The sequence below is a fragment of the Pseudophryne corroboree genome, chromosome 6 (genome assembly GCF_028390025.1).
Source record: "Pseudophryne corroboree isolate aPseCor3 chromosome 6, aPseCor3.hap2, whole genome shotgun sequence".
Taxonomy (NCBI): Eukaryota; Metazoa; Chordata; class Amphibia; order Anura; family Myobatrachidae; genus Pseudophryne; species Pseudophryne corroboree.
In genome coordinates, this window is record NC_086449.1 from 410,517,894 (window position 1) to 410,538,162 (window position 20,269).

General features: G+C 42.7%; 1 protein-coding gene and 1 pseudogene across 1 annotated transcript in view; both read right to left on the bottom strand.

Moving 5' to 3' along the window:
* GRM3 (glutamate metabotropic receptor 3) overlaps positions 1-20,269 on the bottom strand; it is a 522,963-nt gene that overhangs the window by 432,950 nt on the left and 69,744 nt on the right. The window lies entirely within an intron of this gene.
* On the bottom strand, positions 12,114-12,232 carry LOC134937746 (5S ribosomal RNA; annotated as a pseudogene).

Sequence of the window (20,269 nt, forward strand, 5' to 3'; positions counted from 1 at the left end):
AGATATCGTTCATATCTTTCGGTGTGTATGCACCAACGATGAACGATGCGCGATCCCGCGCTAGTTCATTGTTGGTGCCGGCTCGTTTAGCCAATATGGACAATATCGCCCATATTATCATGCAGGGCTGTGGGGCCAGGTGACGGGGGAGGGTATCGGCCGTCGGGTACCTCAGTGGCCAATCGGCCAGTGTGTAGGGCCCACTACTCTGTAATAATCATGATATGATTTCTTGATATGAGACAACCAAAAATATTGCACAAGCAAGTTTCGATTACTGTTAAATCTAATAAGCAGTGATCTGATACTAGTTCATCAATGCAAGATTGTAAAGCATTTCCTTTTACTGGATGGTTTTTTATTTAAATATGATTAACCCTTGAGTGGGTAGTTCTTATCACAGACTCACTCCCAGCTGTCCCTGCATCTACTGCTTACTCGTGTGTTACTAGTGAACAGTGAACGAGTGGGTGAGATTACAGAGGGACAGAGTTAGAGTAGAGTACAGGTTCTCAAACTCGGTCCTCAGGAAACCCACACAGTTCATGTTTTGCAGGTCACCTGTAGATTTTTAAAATGTGACAGTTGGTGATACACAATGCAGATGCTGGGTGACATGGAAAACGTGAACCATGTGGAGTCCTGAGGACCGAATTTGAGAACCACTGGAGTAGAGTGAAAGACAGATGGAGTGCGGAGGATCTGCTTTTGAGACCTTAACCAGTAACCCCCCCTGGTGGAGAAACCAGTGCAGGATGTGTGTGCTGGCACAGTCTCAATGAGAGTCCCCATGAATTGGAGTTTAAGTTATAAGATACAGATAGAGTATAGGGTGGATCAACAGTAAGTATAGTAAATGTGCAGGTAACACACATTCAAATGTAAAACGATAGCTCACTATCCAAGTGGTGGTAAGTGAGCAATAGCTTACTACCCAAGTGGTGGTAAGTGAGAAGTGAGAAGATTATATATGTGTAAAGATAATAAGATGAGATAAAGAGAAATAGTATGGGAATGAAACTTGAAAGTCTAATATTTACATTATCCCTTATATTCAGCACATGGTATTCACTGAGGGTCACCCATCCAGTTACTTGCGGAGCCCAACACTGCTTAGCTTCCAAGGTCAGATGGGGTTGTGCGTTTCCAGTGTGGTATGACCACATTTTGGATAGTTGTTCGTTTTAAACCTTCATAGACTGACAGTGATTGTGGGAGGGACCATTAACGTGTTGATAGATGGGTTAAATTTAATGGTGATAGTTAATTTATGTCTAAGTGTAAGTGGGTGTCGGAAAAAAGTGGTTTATAGAAGTGCATGGGTGTGCAGGGTATGTATAAGTTAAGACCTTGAGGTGGTGTGTGTGGGTGTAATTTGTGTAATATACATGTCTCTTCTATAAATTCGTACACCTGAATATGTACACCTTGTGCAGTAGCTGTGAGATACTTGTTATGCAGAATTTATTTCTGATATGTGCATAGAAATATTTTAGGTAAATATTAGACAAAGTATAGTTGTGTAAGTATGTATCTTATAGAGTGTGTACCTTAGTATCATGGCAGCAGTGTATTTGTGAATAAAATGTACTGGGAATAGTGACTATGGCATATCTTATGATTCTAATGACAACTGATGGATGTTATTCCTATTTTATAGTAAAGGTATGTGTCTATCAAAGGTTGTGATTCTTCTAGCCCCTGAGTTGGAGATTAGAGAATGTTATTCAATGAATACTTGATAGTTTATATATTCATTTAGCCCATATGGTGTTAGGGCTCCCAATTTGAATGTCCACTCGCTTTCTCTTTTTAAGATTTTCTTCCTGAGTTATCCGCTTCTGATACTTAGGCTAACTTTTTCCAGTCCGAAAGCTTTTACATCTCTGAGGGAATTAGGGTGTACATGGTGAAAATGGCGTGCTACTGACATCAGTTTCTTGAGTTTGGCCATATCTGATGCTGCATTTCTGATTGAGACAATATGCTCAAGTAATCGATGTTTAACTGCCCTGGTGGTCATGCCTACGTATTTGAAGTTGCAACTGTATGTGATGCAGTATACCACTCCACTTGCATTGCAGTTGATAAAGGGCCTGATTTTAAGGGTGTCACTGAATTTGTCTTTAACCTCTTTTGTTTTTATCATGTATTCACATGCTTTGCAGGTGCTGCATGGAAAGGAGTCTGTCAGTTTTGTTGGTCTTGGTTTTTTTCACAAAGTGGCTTTTCACCAGTTCATCTCCTAGGTTCTTGGAGTGGCGCCAGCTCATGGATACTTTGGGGTTTAGTATTCTGGATAGCTCCTTGTCCAGGAGGTAAGACCAGTGTTTCTGAATGATTTCTTGGATTGACCTCCATTTTCTACAAAAGTTTTCCACAAATCTAATCGTGTCAGTGGAGTCTTTATGATTTTTCTTTTTTTCTGGAAATATGAGTGAGTCCCTGTTGATTTGGGAAACCGATTTCTTAGCTTTTTGTGATGGATTGATGGATCTTTTGCTATATCCCCTTTCCTATAATCGGCTGGAGAGTTACACACATTTAGTTTCGTAGGTCTTGTGGTCTGAGCTGTTGCGCCTTAGGCGTAAAATTTTCCTTTAGGTACATTTTCAATTGTAGGGGGGAAGTGTGCACTGTTCTGATGAAGAAGGCTATTGGTTGAGGTTTCTTTCCGATATAAATTGGTTTGAATTGTTCCATCCATGTCCTTGCAAATATTCCAGTCCAGAAAGGGTACTTAATGCTGGTCAATATGGTGGGTCAGTTTTATGTTTAGCTTGTTGTCATTGAGGTTGTTGTAGGAGAGCAGAGTATTTTCATCTCCTTCCCAAATCATGAATATTTTATCAATATACCTCCACCATGTAACTACATGGGTGGTATACTGATCATTCTCCTCATTGAAAACCATGTCTTGTTCCCACCAACTTAAGAACATCTTGGCATACATTGGGGCACATGCTGCCCCAATTGCTGTCCCCCTAATTTGTAGGTAGTACTTGTCTCTAAAGGTGAAATAATTTCTTGTTAAAACAAATGCAAGTAGTTCTACCATAAATTCATGGAATGTCATATATCCTTCCATTTGTAGGAAGTATTTGATGGCATCTATACCAATTGTGTGTTTGATACTCGTGTAGAGGGATTCTACATCCAAGGTTACTAGGAGATGGTTTTCTTCTAGTTTGATATCATGTAGCTTACATAGTACATCAGCTGTGTCTTGGAGGTCGAATGGTAGTCCAAGAACATGGTGATGTAAATGTAGATCAATGAATGTACTTGATTTATCTGATAGTCCTCCAATCCCTGATACTATCTGTCTCCTAGGAGGTTCCCTGAGGTTTTTGTGGCCCTTTGGGAGAAGGTTAAAAGTTGGTGTCTTGGGGTTGGCGGTCTTAAGATAATCGTACTCCTGTTGTAGGATAGTGCCGGTGGGAAGTGCTTTGTCCAGAATCCTTGTTAGAGCAATGTTGTAGTTATCTGTGGGGTTAAACAGTATTCTCTTATAACATCCTTGGTCATCAAGTTGTCTCAGGGCCTCCTTCAAGTACCGGTCTGTGGGCCAGGCCACAATGTTTCCCCCTTTATCTGAGGGTTTAATGATGACATCTTCTCATTTGTGGATATCTTTAAGTGTTCGTGATCCTTCCTTGGGTATGTTGTCAATCTTAAATCTTCTCTTATGGACTCTGGTGTGGAGAATGTCAAGGATGCGTGCCCCTAGTTCCTGGAATATCCTTACTTGCAGGCTGTTCTGCTGGAAAAAAAGTTTGATTTCTTCTTGCAGACAAGTCTCCTTTGTGTTTGTTTATCTAACGTGTCCTCATTTTCCTGTTCGAATTCTTCCAGTATTTGTAATGCTCTCTGTTCGTCTTGGTTCAGAGAGATCATATCTATGGTGGGTGATATTGTATCACAGGATACCACAGCTTCTGTGTTTTTGTGCATGAAAAAAACTTCTTGAGTAGGACTTTTCTACAGAAAAGTCTTAGGTCCTTCTCCCATGTGAAACGATTGAAGAATCTCATAGGAGATAAGGACAAACCCCTACTAAGAATGTCTGTTTCCTGGTCTTTAAATATTTGGGTAGAGAGATTAATGATTTTCTGGCTGTTGGTGTCTAGTAGCATTGTTTTCTTATCCTGACTGGATGCCGTGGTGTGGACTGGGGTTCCCATTCTGGGTGATTTCTTCTGTCTCTTCCCGCCCCTCCTTGTCCTCATCTTTCTTGATGACATGTTCTGCCGCCCCTTCCTTGGCCTAAAAAAGAAGTTGAGGGTTTTTTTTTCAGAAAAATGTTCCTATAGTTATGATCTTCTGATCCTGTCGAGCTGTTATCCAGGAATACTTCTCCCCCAGATGATTCTGCTTCATATAAAGAGTAATAGAGTAATTAGTGGTTTCCCTTGGTCTGTGGCATTGTCTCCTGTTGTCAGGTTTGTTCCATCTGAACATGATCAAAGTCTTTATTGTCCCTTTTGAACTTGTCTCTCTTTTGGTCTATGATCTCTAGTTCTTTCTTACATTTTTCAAAGCTCTGTTGGATCACTGTGTCCTCCCATTGCTCTGGCTTTTGACCTAGGTCTGCTATGTCCTTTTCACAGCTAGTCAGGATCCAATGGTTATGTTTTACTAGTAGGGATACTAGATCTTTGGAGTACTTAAGTAGAGTATCTTCACAGTCTTTGGTTAGACTTTCTGTGCCCAGTTGGAAAGCTGGGAAGATTTTAGGTCTAAGTTCTGTTGGTGTAATTTTATTCTTAGAGTAGTTTTCTAGGGTAGTGATGTCCCAGGAAATTCTGTTTCTTCTTTGTAGTTAAAAGTTTATTTTTGTCAGATCTTCCTTCCAATCAGTTCATCTGCATTCACCTGTCAGGAGGTCAGGGAATATGTCCTCCAGGTTGTCAGGAATCCTACATTTTGAAATTAATTCGATTTTGAGGAAGAATGTACTCATAGTGTGTGTAGGTTTAGTATGTATATGTCAAATTGTTAAGGGTATAAAATCAGTGTCGGACTAGGGCATGAAGGGCCCACCGGGGGAATGTTGTTGTAGAGGCCCATGCTTAAGGATGTGGCCAGGCTCCAGTATGGGCATGGCCAGCCACCACAAAGGTTTGGCTAACCATTAAAGAGTGCATTTTCTGTGGCCAATGGTAAATATATAATAAACCATATTCTTGTGAAGTATAATGTAACATATGTATAATGCATAATTCATGTGCACCTGGATAAATTCTGGAACTTGACCCCTAGAGAAGGAGGAGGGCCCACAGGAAGTGGGGCCCCCTGGCGGTTTTCCCTTCTCCTGTGGGCCAGTCTGGCTCTGTATAAGATGCTGCAATTGACCAAAATGCAAATGTGTATTGTTGTGACCTGTAGTACCAAATGTGGAGAGTATAGACCAGGTGATACAATCATATGGTGAGGGATGGGTAGTGCTGGAACTGGAAACTGAAAACAAAGTCAGCAAAGAGTGCAGTATTACAACAAGGAAAGAAAAGGAAAACTCTTTGTTGAGGCATGCTTGGAAGAAATAAAGAATTTATATATTTAAAACATAAAATATTTTTATTGGTATGCATTAAAAACAGGTATGGTTTCTATACATAACAACAATTGGTGCTTTGCACAGGTACACAAAAACAAGACACATGTACTAAACAAAGCATGAATGTTGCACAACAAGCAACCTTTTGATATATAATGATATGCAAAAATGATGTGTTATGTAACAGTTAATTTTGTAGGTGGCTCTCAATAAAAGTGTAAGTCACCCTTTTTTTGTGGCTGTATTTATTGGTCATGTGCAGAAAAAACATATAATGACCACAGACATAATTACATTAACTTTTAAAATAAGTCAAAATATCTTTTGGTTTCGGATACCTGAGTAGTTTTACTCTGTAATAATTATTATATGATTTCTTGATATAAGGTATCCAAAGTCTCGATTACTGTTAAATCTTATAAGCAGTGATCTGCTAGTAGTTCATCAATACAATATTGTACTGTACAGATGTAGCCACCTTTATCTTGACTGGCTGAGGCATTTGTCCCGGTCGAGCATACGCAGCGTACCAGGGCGTAGGGAGGCGCGCCTAGTCACAGAGAGGCTACCTAATCGCACGGAGGCAGACAGAGCATTTGGCATTACCTTTACGTGTAATACCTGCGATCATCCACCAGATGTCGCCTTTTACAATCACCACTGCGCATGCATGTGGTCTCCCATAAAATACAATACTGAAATATATAATAAGGACTACTTTACTAAGCGTCTCATTACGCTGCATACAGTAAATACTCATTACGCTGCATTTTTTAATACAGTAAATACTCATTAAGCTGCATTATTTAATACAGTATATACGGTACAGATGCAAATAGTACAGCATACAGTATATGATCCATCTACAGTACTTTATGAATATGTGAGCGTCCAAGTCCCGCAGACAAAACAACATAAAACCAGTACTGTATACTGTCGCAAATGGACGTTTTAGAAGTTCACTATTGCCTCTTGAGATTAGGAATTTTGTACAGTATGTTAGCGTCCTAATCCCATAGCCATTACTGCATAATCAAAACCAATGGATTTATTCATCTGTCTGCGGCGAAGTGGTGAAGTGTTCCGCTTCCTATACTCAGAGTCCCGAGTTCGATTTCAAAAGTACGAATGCATGTTAGTTTTTTCCAGACACTTTATTATTTTTTTATTCACATAAACCAGGGCAAAGCTGCAGGAGTGGTTCTACTGTTAAGGTTCTATGCACCGTACAGTACACATACAATTCTATAGCAGGGCAGACTCAATTGAAATGGCTACCACCTGTGACTCCTAGCTCCATGGAGGCACTTGGCTATGGAGCAAGTAACAGCACAGATTTTGCAGGCTACGGGGCAATGCTGAAGGAGCGTCAGAATCCCCTAACTAAAATACACTGGGGCGATAGGGATAAGCGAGGTCTATGCACATAACGATACACCGGACCCCATCGCATCGCAAAGGGACAAAATGTCAGAGGCACGTGAACCCCTGCCTTGTGGCAGCACTCAGCTATGGAACCAGCAACGGCATAGGTTTTGCAGGCTACGGGGTAATGCTGAAGGAGCGTCAGAATCCCCTAGCTAAAATACACAGGGGTGATAGGGATAAGCGAGGTCTATGCATATAACGATACACTGCAAAGATCACCATGGTTTTGATTATGCTTTTTCTTTGAACACAGTATTTTCCACTGCCTCGCCCTACCCACATCCCACTTTCCCCTTCCCCCCTGGGAGCCTGCAAAGTACATGCAGTAGACAGGGAGGGAGTTCCGATCAGGAAACAAGACATGTGCAACAGTATACTACTGTATGTGGGAAAATCCCCCACCGACTCTGATTTATGTGAAACCTGTGTGCACCCTTCCATTGAATGTATAACAAAGAAAAAATAATAAAGTGAATGTCACGGGAACATATATATATATAAAAAAAAAGGTTGGCACTTTGGGACTCAAACCTGGGACTCTCAGCGTGGGAGGTGGGAGCCTTCATCTCTAGGTTTGTATGGAAGGGGAGACATTTAGCTGCCAGAGGGTACCAACGCCAAGTTTCTGTGACCCCCACAAGGCTCATGGCAAGCGTCGGAACCCATGGTGGGTCTGAATTAATGGGCCCATTATAGTCTATGGGAAAATGGGTCCACTTTGCGTACTGATATCTCTTGTTCTGGGTGTCCCAGAGACTCAGGTCTGATACAATTTAAAAGAGGAGACTCTTCGCTTTCGGGGCAGACCAACTGCTAGTTTATGTGACACTGGAAAGGGAAACAGGAAGCAACCGTGTATCGGGTCCACTCCAGCTGTCTGCCTAGCTTGCACAGGATGCAGGGTTTCTGGCTAGATAGGAAATACTGTACAAAATAACACTTGCCACTGTACGTTACAAGCTGTTCGTGCTAATTAGTACACTAGTAGAACATACTGTACAGAGATACTAAGTACAGTGATTTGGCATCCACGAACTTAGGGAGGAGCTTTAATCTCTCTCCATTGTAATCTTTCTAAGTATAATGGAGAGATATAAAAGCTCCTCCCTAAATTCCTGGGTGCCAAATTACCGTCCAGAGTATCGCTGTACTCTATGTTCTACTAGTGTACTAATTAGCATGAACAGCTTGTAACGTACAGTTGCAAGTTTAATCTTTCTATGTATAATGGAGAGATAAAAGCTGCCTAATCACCATCCTTAGTATCTCTGTACAGTATGTTCTACTAGTGTACTAACTAGCACGAACAGCTTTTAACTGGATGCCAAATCACCGTACTTAGTATCTTTGTACAGTATGTTATATTAGGGTACTAATTAGCACGAACAGCTTGTAACATACAGTGGCAAGTTTAATCTTTCTATGTATAATGGAGAGAGATAAAAGCTCCTCAGTAGGTTCCTGGATGCCAAATCACCATACTTAGTATCTCTGTACAGTATTTTCTATTAGGGTACTAATTAGCTGTTCGTGCTAATTAGTACCCTAATAGAAAATACTATACAGAGAAACCAAGGATGGTGATTTGGCAACCAGGAACTTACTGAGGAGCTTTTATCTCTCTCCATTATACATAGAAAGATTAAACTTGCCACTGTACGTTACAAGCTGTTCGTGCTAATTAGTACCCTAATAGAACATACTGTGCAGAGATACTAAGTACGGTGATTTGGCATCCAGTTAAAAGCTGTTCGTGCTAATTAGTACACTAGTAGAACATACTGTACAGAGATACTAAGGACGGTGATTTGGCATCTAGGAACTTAGGGAGGAGCTTTTATCTCTCCATTATACATAGAAAGATTAAACTTGCCACTGTACATTACAAGCTGTTCGTGCTAATTAGTACACTAGAAGAACATACTGGGGACTCGGACTCATACAGTACTTGCATTTCAAAAGCACGGCATTTTCCACCGCCTGCCGCTAGCCCATCGCCCTTCCCCCCTGGGAGCCTGCACAGGTCATGCAGTAGACAGGGAGGGAGTTATTCACATAAACCAGTGCAAAGCTGCAGGAGTGGTTGTACTGTTAAGGTTCTATGCACCATATGGTACACATACAATTCTGTAGCAGGGCAGACTCAATTGAAATGGCTACCGCCTGTGACTCCTTGCCCCATGGAGGCCCTCGGCTATGGAACAAGTAACAGCACAGATTTTGTAGGTCACGGGGCAATGCTGAAGGAGCGTCAGAATCCCCTAGCTGAAATACACAGGGTCGATAGGGATAAGCGAGGTCTATGCACTTATCGATACCCCAGACCCCATCGCATCACAAAGTGACAAAATGTCCAAGGCACATGAACATCCACCTTGTGTCAGCACTCAGCTATGGCGCGAGTGACGGCATAGGTTTTGCAGGCTTCGGGGCAGTGCTGAAGGAGCGTTGGAATCCCCTAGCTAAAATACACAGGGGCGATAGGGTTAAGCGAGGTCTATGCACATAATTCTACAAAATGGGGGTTCATGTGCCTCGGACATTTTGTCACTTTGTGATGCGATGGGGTCTGGTGTATCATTATGTGCATAGACCTCGCTTATCCCCATCGACCCTGTTTATTTTAGCTAGGGGATTCTGACGCTCTCTTCAGAATTGGCCCGTTCTTTGAAAACAGTATTTTCCACTGCCTGGCCTTCCCCCATCCCACTTTCCCCTTCCCCCCTGAGAGCCTGCTCAGTTCATGCAGTAGACAGGTAGGGAGTTTCGATCAGGTTACAAGACAAGATTTATGTGAAACCTGTGTGCACCCTTCCATTGAATGTATAACAAAGAAAAAAATTATAATAAAGTGAATGTCACGGGAACTCGGACGCTCATACTGTACATGTATTTCAAAAGCATGGTGTTTATGCATTGTACATACTTCCTTTTACACAATTACTTGCGTCTCCATACACAATCTTGCGTCTGCATACACAAGTGTTTTAACATGTTCGTTTGTGTCTGTATAAACTATTTATTTATATTGAGAACTCTCACCGTCTGACCATTGGTCACCATCTATAAATATTACAGTCGTCACTGACCATTTGCCAGAGCTGTAGATCAATCCGCCGCTGTATGATCGAAAGTACTGGATTAGTGGAGCATTAGACACCCAGTGGTGGAGATGTGTAATGCATGCTGAGTATCTAGAATCGCCTCAACGCGCCTGCCTGTGATTAAACTCAGCAAGCTAAGCTATCGCCTTAGCGTGACTAAACGTCCGTCTAGGTGGAGAATCGGTCAAGATAAAGGTGGCTACATCTGTATCTCCTTTTAGTGGATATTTTTTTATTTAAATATGGTTAACCATTGAGTGGGTAGTTCTTATCAAGGACTCACTTCCAGCTGTCCCTGCATCTACTGCCCACTCGTGTGTTACTAGTGAACAGTGAATGAGTGGGTGAGTTTGCAGAGGGACAGAGCTAGAGTAGAGTGAAAGACAAATGGAGTACAGAGGATCTGTTTTTGAGACCTTAACCAGTCACCCCCCTGGTGGAGAAACCAGTACAGGGGGTATGTGCTGGCACAGTCCAAATGAGAGTCCCCATGAATTGGAGTTTAAGTTACAAGATACAGATAGAGTATATGGTGGATCAACAGTAAGTATAGTAAATTTGCAGGTAAAAGTTAAAGTTATACTAATCAGAGACGTGTATAGTGTGCTGGTCATGGTCCTGTACACGGGTCCTGGAACCTCCAACATTGGACGCGCATTTTTCCAGAGAATTGGCTTGTTCACCAAGTGTGATTGGGGTGTGCCCTGTGGCTTCTTTTATACCTGAGAGAAAATTGACAGTAATTGATGGGTGGGGTGGGGTGGGGGGGGGAGTGGGCAGGAAGTGCCTCAAATCCCACCCATTGTGAGAAAGTTCTTCATAATAGGTTAGTTTTGAGTGGGACACAATGTGTTGACCAATGGTAAAAGATCACCATCCTGATAATATGACTGGCATGATCGTATACCAATGGAGCGTGTTGTTTTGATAGATTGATTGGTTTGAGGACCAATTGGGTTCAGTTCAGGGATTGAACTGAACCTCCCACCCTGTTTTGAAACCTTAAAGGTTATGTTGTTCTATCACTTTGTAATGTGACTGCAGGACCTGATTGGGCGCATCATGTTGTTTCCATTTTTCCATGGTCTTTCCATTTTTCTGATTTAACCTATCTCCGGCTTCCACGTCATATGACATTTCTAATCCTCAGGAGATGCTTTGTGGGTATTCTAGTTCCATACCCGGAAATGTGGCAGCGGGGCAGTAATACACTTATATTCAATATACATGTCCCCGGTGTCCATGTTATATAGCGCTCCGCATTCTAGGGAGTTGTGGGTGTTGTGATCCCATGGCTGCTGTGTGCGGCTTAGCCACAGGGCTGATTTAATACTTGCTTCGATACCTACTGTATGGTTTGTTTACATCATGTGACACTTAATGTCCTATCAGATGGTGCAGCAGCCAGTACTAAGATAGTTATGTTTTGCGGTGGTAAAAGTGTATGACATGGACTGGTGATATAACAATGAAAGTGCATAAAATAGCATCTAGAATTTGGGTTAATGATGATGTGTTGTATGTGATATTTAAGTGATGCACATTGTAACAGGAAGTTTACAACTGGGAGATATATTATTACAAAGAAATTACAAAGCATTTTCTTAAAATTTACAGAGGGATTACCGTACAGAAAGGTTTTTCTATCTAGTATATCAAAAGAATTCTTACAGAGGGGTAATATAGTATGTATATGTTTTTTGATATATTGTCTTCTCTCATGTAATGGTATCTGAGTGTGATACTGTTATGTGTAATAAATTTTTATGATCGGAGTCGTGATAGGATATGAGTCTAGAAGTGTATCAGAGGAGGATAGAAATGAGAGGGGAATTATCACCTAATAAAAAGTGAATAATGGGTAAGTATAAGCTAAGGAACAGTGAAATGTGAAAAAATAGCTCACTACCCAAGTGGTGGTAAGTGAGAAGTGAGAAGATTATATATGTGTGAAGATAATAAGATGAAGTAAGGAGAAATAGTATGGGAATGAAAACTGGAAGTCTAATATTTGCATTATCCTTTATATTTGGCACACGGTATTCACTGAGGGTCTCCCATCCAGTTACTAGCTGAGCCCAACACTGCTTAGCTTCCAAGATCAGACAGGGTTGGGCGTTTCCAGTGTGGTATGGCCGCATTTTGGATAGTTGTTAGTTTTAGACCTTTATAGACTAACAGTGATTGTGGGAAGGACCATTAACATGTGGATAGATCTGTTAAATTTGATGGTGATAGTTAATTTATGTGTAAGTGGGTGTCGGAAAAAGCCGTTTATAGAGGTGCGTGGGTATGCAGGGTATGTATAAGTTAAGGCCTTGAGGTGGTGTGTGTGGGTGTAATTTGTGTAATATAAAAGTCTCTTCTACAAATCTGTACACTTTATAACCTTGGTTCTTACCATGGTACCTGACATTTAAATAATACCAGTTTAAAAAAGCAGGTAGTTGCGGAGCCCCCCCTTTCTCTATTTCCTCTATATGCCCACCCCTGAACTCTTATTGGCTAATTTCACAGGAGCCTGGGGACACACTTATAGAAGACAGACAAGCTGAGCACTGTGTCCTGTGCTGTGGCAGGTCAGTGAAACACTGCTGTGCTGCTGAGCCATGGGTAAGGCAGCCAGCACATATACAGGGTGTTCAGAAATTCACTGTCCACTTTTCATAAAGCAGTGAAAACAGTGGAGAAGTGAAGCAGTGGAGAAGTTGCCCATGGCAACCAATCAGCATTGAGGTAACATTTCTAATTTGCATATTATAGAATTATACAGAGCAGCTGATTGGTTTCCATGGAAAACTTATCCACTGCTTCACTTCTCCACTCTTTTCACTGCTTTATGAAAAGACTCCACATTTTGTTCGGAAAGTCACTGTTCACTTAAGTATATAGAGGTGTTTAGAAACAAAATAAAAAAGATCCAAGTCTGTCTTGATGCTAATGGTGGTCATTTTCAACATTGTTTATAATTATAATTTGTGCTTATATCATTTATTATATATTGAAACGTGTGTTAATAAATACACTTAAGTGCACAGTGACTTTCCGAACATCCTGTATTATACACACATATATTATACATATAGCATTGCATGTATTTTTATATGTGCTGACCGGCTCCTCCCTGCAGTGTGTGGTAAGTGCTGTGGCCCAGTGGCAACAGCCGCCACTGGTTATCATCATCAGTGAGTACTTCATCTGTGTTCACTAAGAGCAGCAGATATGGCTCCCAATAGCTGTATTTTCATTTATGCCCAAGTCTGTATACCTTGATTTTGGGTGCGCCCATTTCCATGCACAATGCAAATTAACATAAAATATGTTGTGCAAACTAATGTACTTTCAACTCTGCATCAGCTCCTTAGTTGGGAAAAGTCAACTATCTTCATTATGGATGGAACAAATATTAAATCATGAATAATAAGTAGCATATTGGACCCATCTTATGGTTTCTCTCCCGCACCTACCCCAACTGGTGCACTTTCATACGTTCCCTTAGCTTCATCTACCACAGTACGAGCATTTAGTGTGTGTGTGTTTGTGGGGGGGGATTGGGGGGGGGGGGATGAAGGCACGCCATACAGTAGATAGAGGCAGGACATATATTCAATGATTATTATAGATTACATTTTTACAATAATGAAAGTATCAAAGCATTTATATAACTCCATAACAAAAATGTACATCTTATTGTCCTAGCTATTAGTACTATAAGTGTATTGGCATTGATTACATGTACAGTTCATTTATCTTTACATATTTTACAACCCACCTATGTTAAGCTAGCTACATACTAGTCATAATTTTTGCCGAATCGGCATATGACATGATTTTTCTGCCAATGGGAGGTCCTGATATTGATGCTTCACACTAAGCAATTTTTCTATTAAAACTCGATGATTTTCTGGGGAATATGCATTTGTCTGCCCACAAGGAAAATTGATGTAGTAACGAAAAATACTAGGAAACTGGATTATCAAAATGGATTGTCAAAATGCACACACACTGCATAACAACGAGACCTTAAAGGACAATGGGGGTCATTCTGACCTGATCGCACACTGTTGGTTTTCACAGCGCAGCGATCAGGTCCCTACTGCGCATGCGTATACACCGCAATGCGCAGGCACATCGTACGGGTACAAAGTGGATCATTGCTGGGCGATGGATTTAACAAAGAATCCATTCGCACAGTCGATCGCAAGGAGATTGACTGGAAGAAGGCGTTTTTGGGCGTCAACTGACCATTTTCTGGGAGCGGTTGAAAAAAAACGCAAGCGTGTCCAAGTGTTTTCAGGGCGGGTGTCTGATGTCAATTCCGGGACCGGACAGGTTGAAGTGATCGCAAGGGCTGAGTAAGTTCTGAGGTACTCAAGAACTGCACAAACTATTTTTGTACTGCTCGGCTGCACATACAATCGCACCCTTGCACTGCAAATATACACTATGCGTTTGCATGGCTGCAAAAAGTAGCTAGCAAGCGATCAACTGGGAATGACCCCCAATATCTTCTAGCAAGTCTGATCATTTTGATAATAAAGACTGAGCATTTATGGTTGTTTTTGGACCATTTTATCATTATTTTTGCAAAATACTTATGCAGACTACACACAAAAAAAATCAGATCACCCAAATATTGTTAAATCATCCCAATAATTGTATAATGTGTGCCTAGCTTTGTCACTATACTTTACAAAATGTCATAATTTTTATAGGAGAACTCTAGGTCAAAACTGTGAATTACCACTTTACAATGTCCCTAGATATTGTAAAGCCTAGTTCTTCCAGAGTTTTATTACTAAATTGGGGTGCTCAGGTAAATTAAGGAGAGAGTTGTCGGGATCCTGGCTGTCAGGAGACCGATACCAGAATCCAGACACCCAGTGTGCCGGTCGCCACCGGGTCCGAAGCATGGCGAGCGCAGTGAGCCCGTGAGGGGACAAGCTGCGCTCGCCACTTGTATTCCGGCTGTTGGGATCCCGGCGTAAGTCTCCTGACCGCCGGGATCCTGACAGCCGGGATATCATACCGATCCCACTGCAAGTAACCCAAGGGTTTTGTAGATTACTAAATTCACAACCAAGCAGAGTATGATAAACACAAATAAATTTGTATAAGATATTAAAGAAAAATAAGAGCCATACTATCAAGATCTGCAACTCCTGATTTAGGTGCAGAGCCCATAGATTTTAAGTTAATATTTTTATCATTATTATTACTGTTGGTGATTTGTGAGGTGCCACTTTGCTCTACGGTAGATGCAAAAATGCAGATATGGATTTCTGCATAAGAATAGTACTGTACCCTACTGTTAAGACAACTTGCAGGATTGAGCTGAGACATGGGAAGTAAGTGTGACTCAGAGTGGAGATTATACAGAAGGTGCACGCATGGGGGATATCTTGTGTGCACTAATGTTGGGCACCCACACGCAGAGCCGGATTCCCACAAGGTGATTCAGGTGGGTGCCTAGGGTCTGGTGGTCCTGGCGCTCACCTGCCACTTTTCTGTACTATCCCACTCTTGCAATGTCTACTGAACCCGCCATTGACCATTACCCACACACACATATGAACCAGCCAGCAGTGGGTACTAGCTACGGAGTCAATGTCAGGCATGGGTGGTGGACACATTTGTTTATCTCTGCATGAAGTAGCACGCTGTGATTTGTAGCTTTTCACTGACTAGTTGGGATAGGTGTTCAGGTGCTATGGCCATGAGTGGGCAAGGGGGTGGGTTAAATGCTGTGGAGGAGAGATTGGGTGCTGCAGAGCAAGAGGGTCGGATCTGCCACTACCATGGGTTGGAGATGCAACTGTCAAGCAGTGGAAGGGGCCAGAATGAAGCCCTTTAATGCATCAGTTGACTGTACAGTACAGGTGTGTGCAGTGCAACCCATTGCTGTGGTGTAGTAGTCAAGTGTGTGCTGGCAGTGGTGTAGTATTATAGTATGTGCTGGGCAATGTGAATTAGTGGAGTGTGCACTGGGAAGTTGTGTAGTATGTGCTGTATTATAGTATGTGCTGGGCACTGGTGTAGTGGTGTGTGCAATGGTTAATGGTGTAGTAGTGTGTGCTCGGCAGAGGTGTAGTGTTCCTTTGGCAGTAGTGTAGTAGTGGAGTGTTGACAATTTTAACATACTACTTGCGGCATGTTAACTGGATCAAGAGCACAACTTTAAACATGCTGACTAACTAGTATGTTTACAGTTGAAATATCGATCCAGGTAACATGCTCTAAATAACATGTCGTTAACCTTGCTCCTCCCTCTTTTCACATTCTTACTCTTTCTCCCATACAAAAGGTTGAGCAGCTTAAGTGATACAAAGTCAGTTTGTACAAGTCCTCCATATTGACTTTTTTTTCCTTCCAGTACACAAAGGGACTCTCTGACATGCCAACTTTTATGATGTCATGAAAATAACCATTCTTTGGATGGTGACCATATCAGATGGAGTAACTAATACTAGCCAATTCATTTAGACCTAACCAGATGTCAAAATGTTGTTTTTACTCATCTGCATCCTCACTATGTCTTTTGAGAAAATATATTTTTTTCTGGCTTTACGGAAGAAACTGAAGGAGGAGACGTCACTTGAGCTGCCAACTTGCTCACCCGGAGCTCTTTGCATCTCTTAAGATCTGTGTCAGATGGAAAGAAAGACACTGCATATGACTTGAACCTAGTATCAAGCATGGTTGCCAAAATGTAGTGATCTGATTTCAAGATATTGGAATCCTGACGAAGTGAAAAAAGGACTTGACCTACAAGTCCGGCACATTTTGCAGATTTGCCTTCTGTTTTTCTCCTCCTTCAATTTCTCCAGTTGTTTTTTCAAAAGCTTAATTATGGGAACCACCTGGCTCAAGCTAGCAGTGTCAGAACTCACAGGTGGCTACTCTGAAAGGTTTGAGCACCAGCTTGTCCCACACTGCGTGGAGTCAGACCGCTTTCACACACGGTACTATACACCTATGGTGTACTGGGGTGCAGTGCATACAACAAACTGTTTTTTGGGGGGGACACGCACCTTGTCCCACACTGCATGGAGTCAAACCACTTGCACACATGGTACTATACAACTATGGTGTACTGGGGTGCAGTGCACACAACAAACAATTTTATTCTATTTTTTTGGGGATGCAGCTTGTACCACACTGCATGGAGTCAGGCCGCTTTCACACATGGTACTATACAACTGTGGTGTACTGCGGTGCAGTGCACACAACAAAGTTTTTTTTGGGGGGGAGGACGCACCATGTCCCACACTGCATGGAGTCAAAGCACTTTCATACAACAAACAATTTTATTTTCTTGGGGATGCAGCTTGTCCCACACTGCGTGCAGTCAGGCCGCTTTCACACACGGTACTATACCACTATGGTGTACTGGGGTGCAGTGCACACAGCCAACAATTTTTTTTTTTTTTGGGGGGGACGCAGCTTGTCCCACACTGCATGGAGTCAGACTGCTTTCACACATGGTACTATACAACTATGGTGTACTGGGGTGCAGTGCACACAACAAACGATGTAAAGAAAGAAGAGAAAACTATTTTTAACAATTTGGGGGGGATGCAGCTGTTCCCACACTGCGTGGAGTCAGACTGCTTTCACTCACTGTACTATTAACTATGGTGTATTGGGGTGCAGTGCACACAACAAACAATGTAAAGAAAGAAAGAAGGACAAACTATTTTTTACATTTTTGGGGGGGATGCAGCTTTTCCCACACTGCATGGAGTCAGACTGCTTTCACACACTGTACTATTAACTATGGTGTACTGGGGTGCAGTGCACACAACAAACAATGTAAAGAAAGAAGAGCAAACAATTTTAAAATACATTCTTTGGTGACGCAGCTTGTCCCACACTGCGTGGAGTCACACTGCTTTCACATATGGTAGTATTAACTATGGTGTACTGGGGTGCAGTGCACACTACAAACAATGTAAGAAAGAAGACTAAACTATTTTTTTTGGGGGGGTGGGGGGGAATGCAGTTTGTCCCACACTGCGTGGAGTCAGAACACTTCCACACACGGTACTATATAACTATGGTGTACTGGGGGGCATTGCACACAACAAACAATGTAAACAGCAAATGCATTTTCTCTTTTTTGGGGGGGACGCAGCTTGTCCCACACTACGTGGAGTCAGACTGCTTTCACACATGCACTGTGAATGCAGAGGGTGGGGCCTGCGTAGTCACTGCAGTAGCACTGTGATGGACTTGGGCATGTAGGGCCCACTGGGGGAATGCAGTGGTGGGGGCCCATGTTTAGGGGTGTGGCCAGTCTGCTGAGGTGGTGTGGTCTACTACCTCACTGGTTTGACTAACCATTAGAGACTGCAACGTCTGGGCCCCTTCATAAACATATACAGTAAATTCAGCTGCTGCATGCATGATAATGTACCAGATTAATAACAGATTAATAACAGCAATGCACTGTAGAAAATACACTATAGTCCAGTATAAGGTAACATACTGTATGTATAATGTATAATTCAAGTGCACAGTCTAGAACCTGATCCTTAGAGCAGGAGGTGTGTCCCCAGGCAGTGGGGCCCACCTGTGGTTTCCCCTGTACCCCTGTGGGCCAGTCCAAGCCTACTGGACACAGTGACAGCACAATAGCCCCTTTGATGGACAGTGACAGCACCAAAAAATAACCCACTAGCTGTGCTGGACACAATGACTGACAGCCTCTTAGATGTACACTACTGACTGACAGACTCTTATGTACACTACTACTCTGACTGACACAGCCCCAGATGGACACTCTGACTGACAGCCCCTGATGGACACTTTGACTGACAGCCCCTGATGGACACTCGGACTGACAGCCCCATAGACAGCCCCTGATGGACACTCTGACTGACAGCCCCACAGGCAGCTTCTGATGGACACTCCGACAACCCCACAGTACAGACCCTGTTGGACACTCTGACTTACAGCCCCACAGCACAGCCCCTGATGGACACTCTGACTGACAGCCCCTGATGGACACTCAGACTGGCAGCCCCATAGACAGCCCCTGATGGACACTCTGACTGACAGCCCCACAGACAGCTTCTGATGGACACTCTGACAACCCCACAGTACAGACCCTGTTGGACACTCTGACTTACAGCCCCACAGCACAGCCCCTGATGGACACTCTGACTGACAGCCCCACAGCACAGCCTCTGATGGACACTGAGACAGCCTGCCCTTAAAAGAACAAAGACTGACAATGCACAACAGCAGAGCTCCTCACAGCATGGAAGCATGCAGAGAAATAGTGCCGAGCTGCGGGGTGCCAAGCCTTTATAGACTCGGAGTCTCTCGAGAATCCGACGTAGGATGATGACGTTCGCCCTCTTCCGCGATCCATGTGTTTGGATCGGTTTGAATTCCTGGGAATACGAACCGCTCATCTCTTGTTTTTGTCTCATTTGTTTGATATGGTTCTCTCTTAGCCCCACAGCAGCAGCACTCCCCGCACCTATGGTAGCTACACCATTATTGTTTGGCACAAATGCGTGATTCCACTTTACTTGGCACGTGCAATGGGTGCTATGCTAATTGGCATAGTGCTCAATCTACAACGGGTGTAGTATGGCTGACCGCCGGTCAGCTTACCGACGCCAGGATCCCGGCAGCACACCGACGCCGGGATCCCGGCGGGGAGGGGCGAGTGCAGCAAGCCTCTTGCGGGCTCGGTGGCGACCTGCAGTCGCCACGGGTTCTATTCCCACTCTATGGGTGTCGTGGACACCTACGAGTGGAAATAGTCCCTGTTGGTCGGCATGCCGACCATCGGGATAGTGAGCCGTCGGGATGGTGGAGGAGGTCATGTGACTGTCGGTCAGCTGACCGCCGGTCACATGAATACCACCCCTCTACAACATGTCCTACATTCTGGAATTTTGGCACATCTCCACCTTCATCTAGAATAAATAGACACCTACTGGAAATCCATAACTGAATATGCTTAGATTATTAGAAAGTAGATAAGTATCTGTTCCCCCAAGAAAATTCCATTCAAAGGTTAAGATTACCAAACTATTGCAATGGTTAATTATATTAAAGTTTACCAATGATCCTAGATTTAATAAGTTAGTGATAACAAAAGTAAAGAAAATATTTGTAAGCTTTTAATGGATATTTTTAACTAAATTACAAAGTATGAATGAGT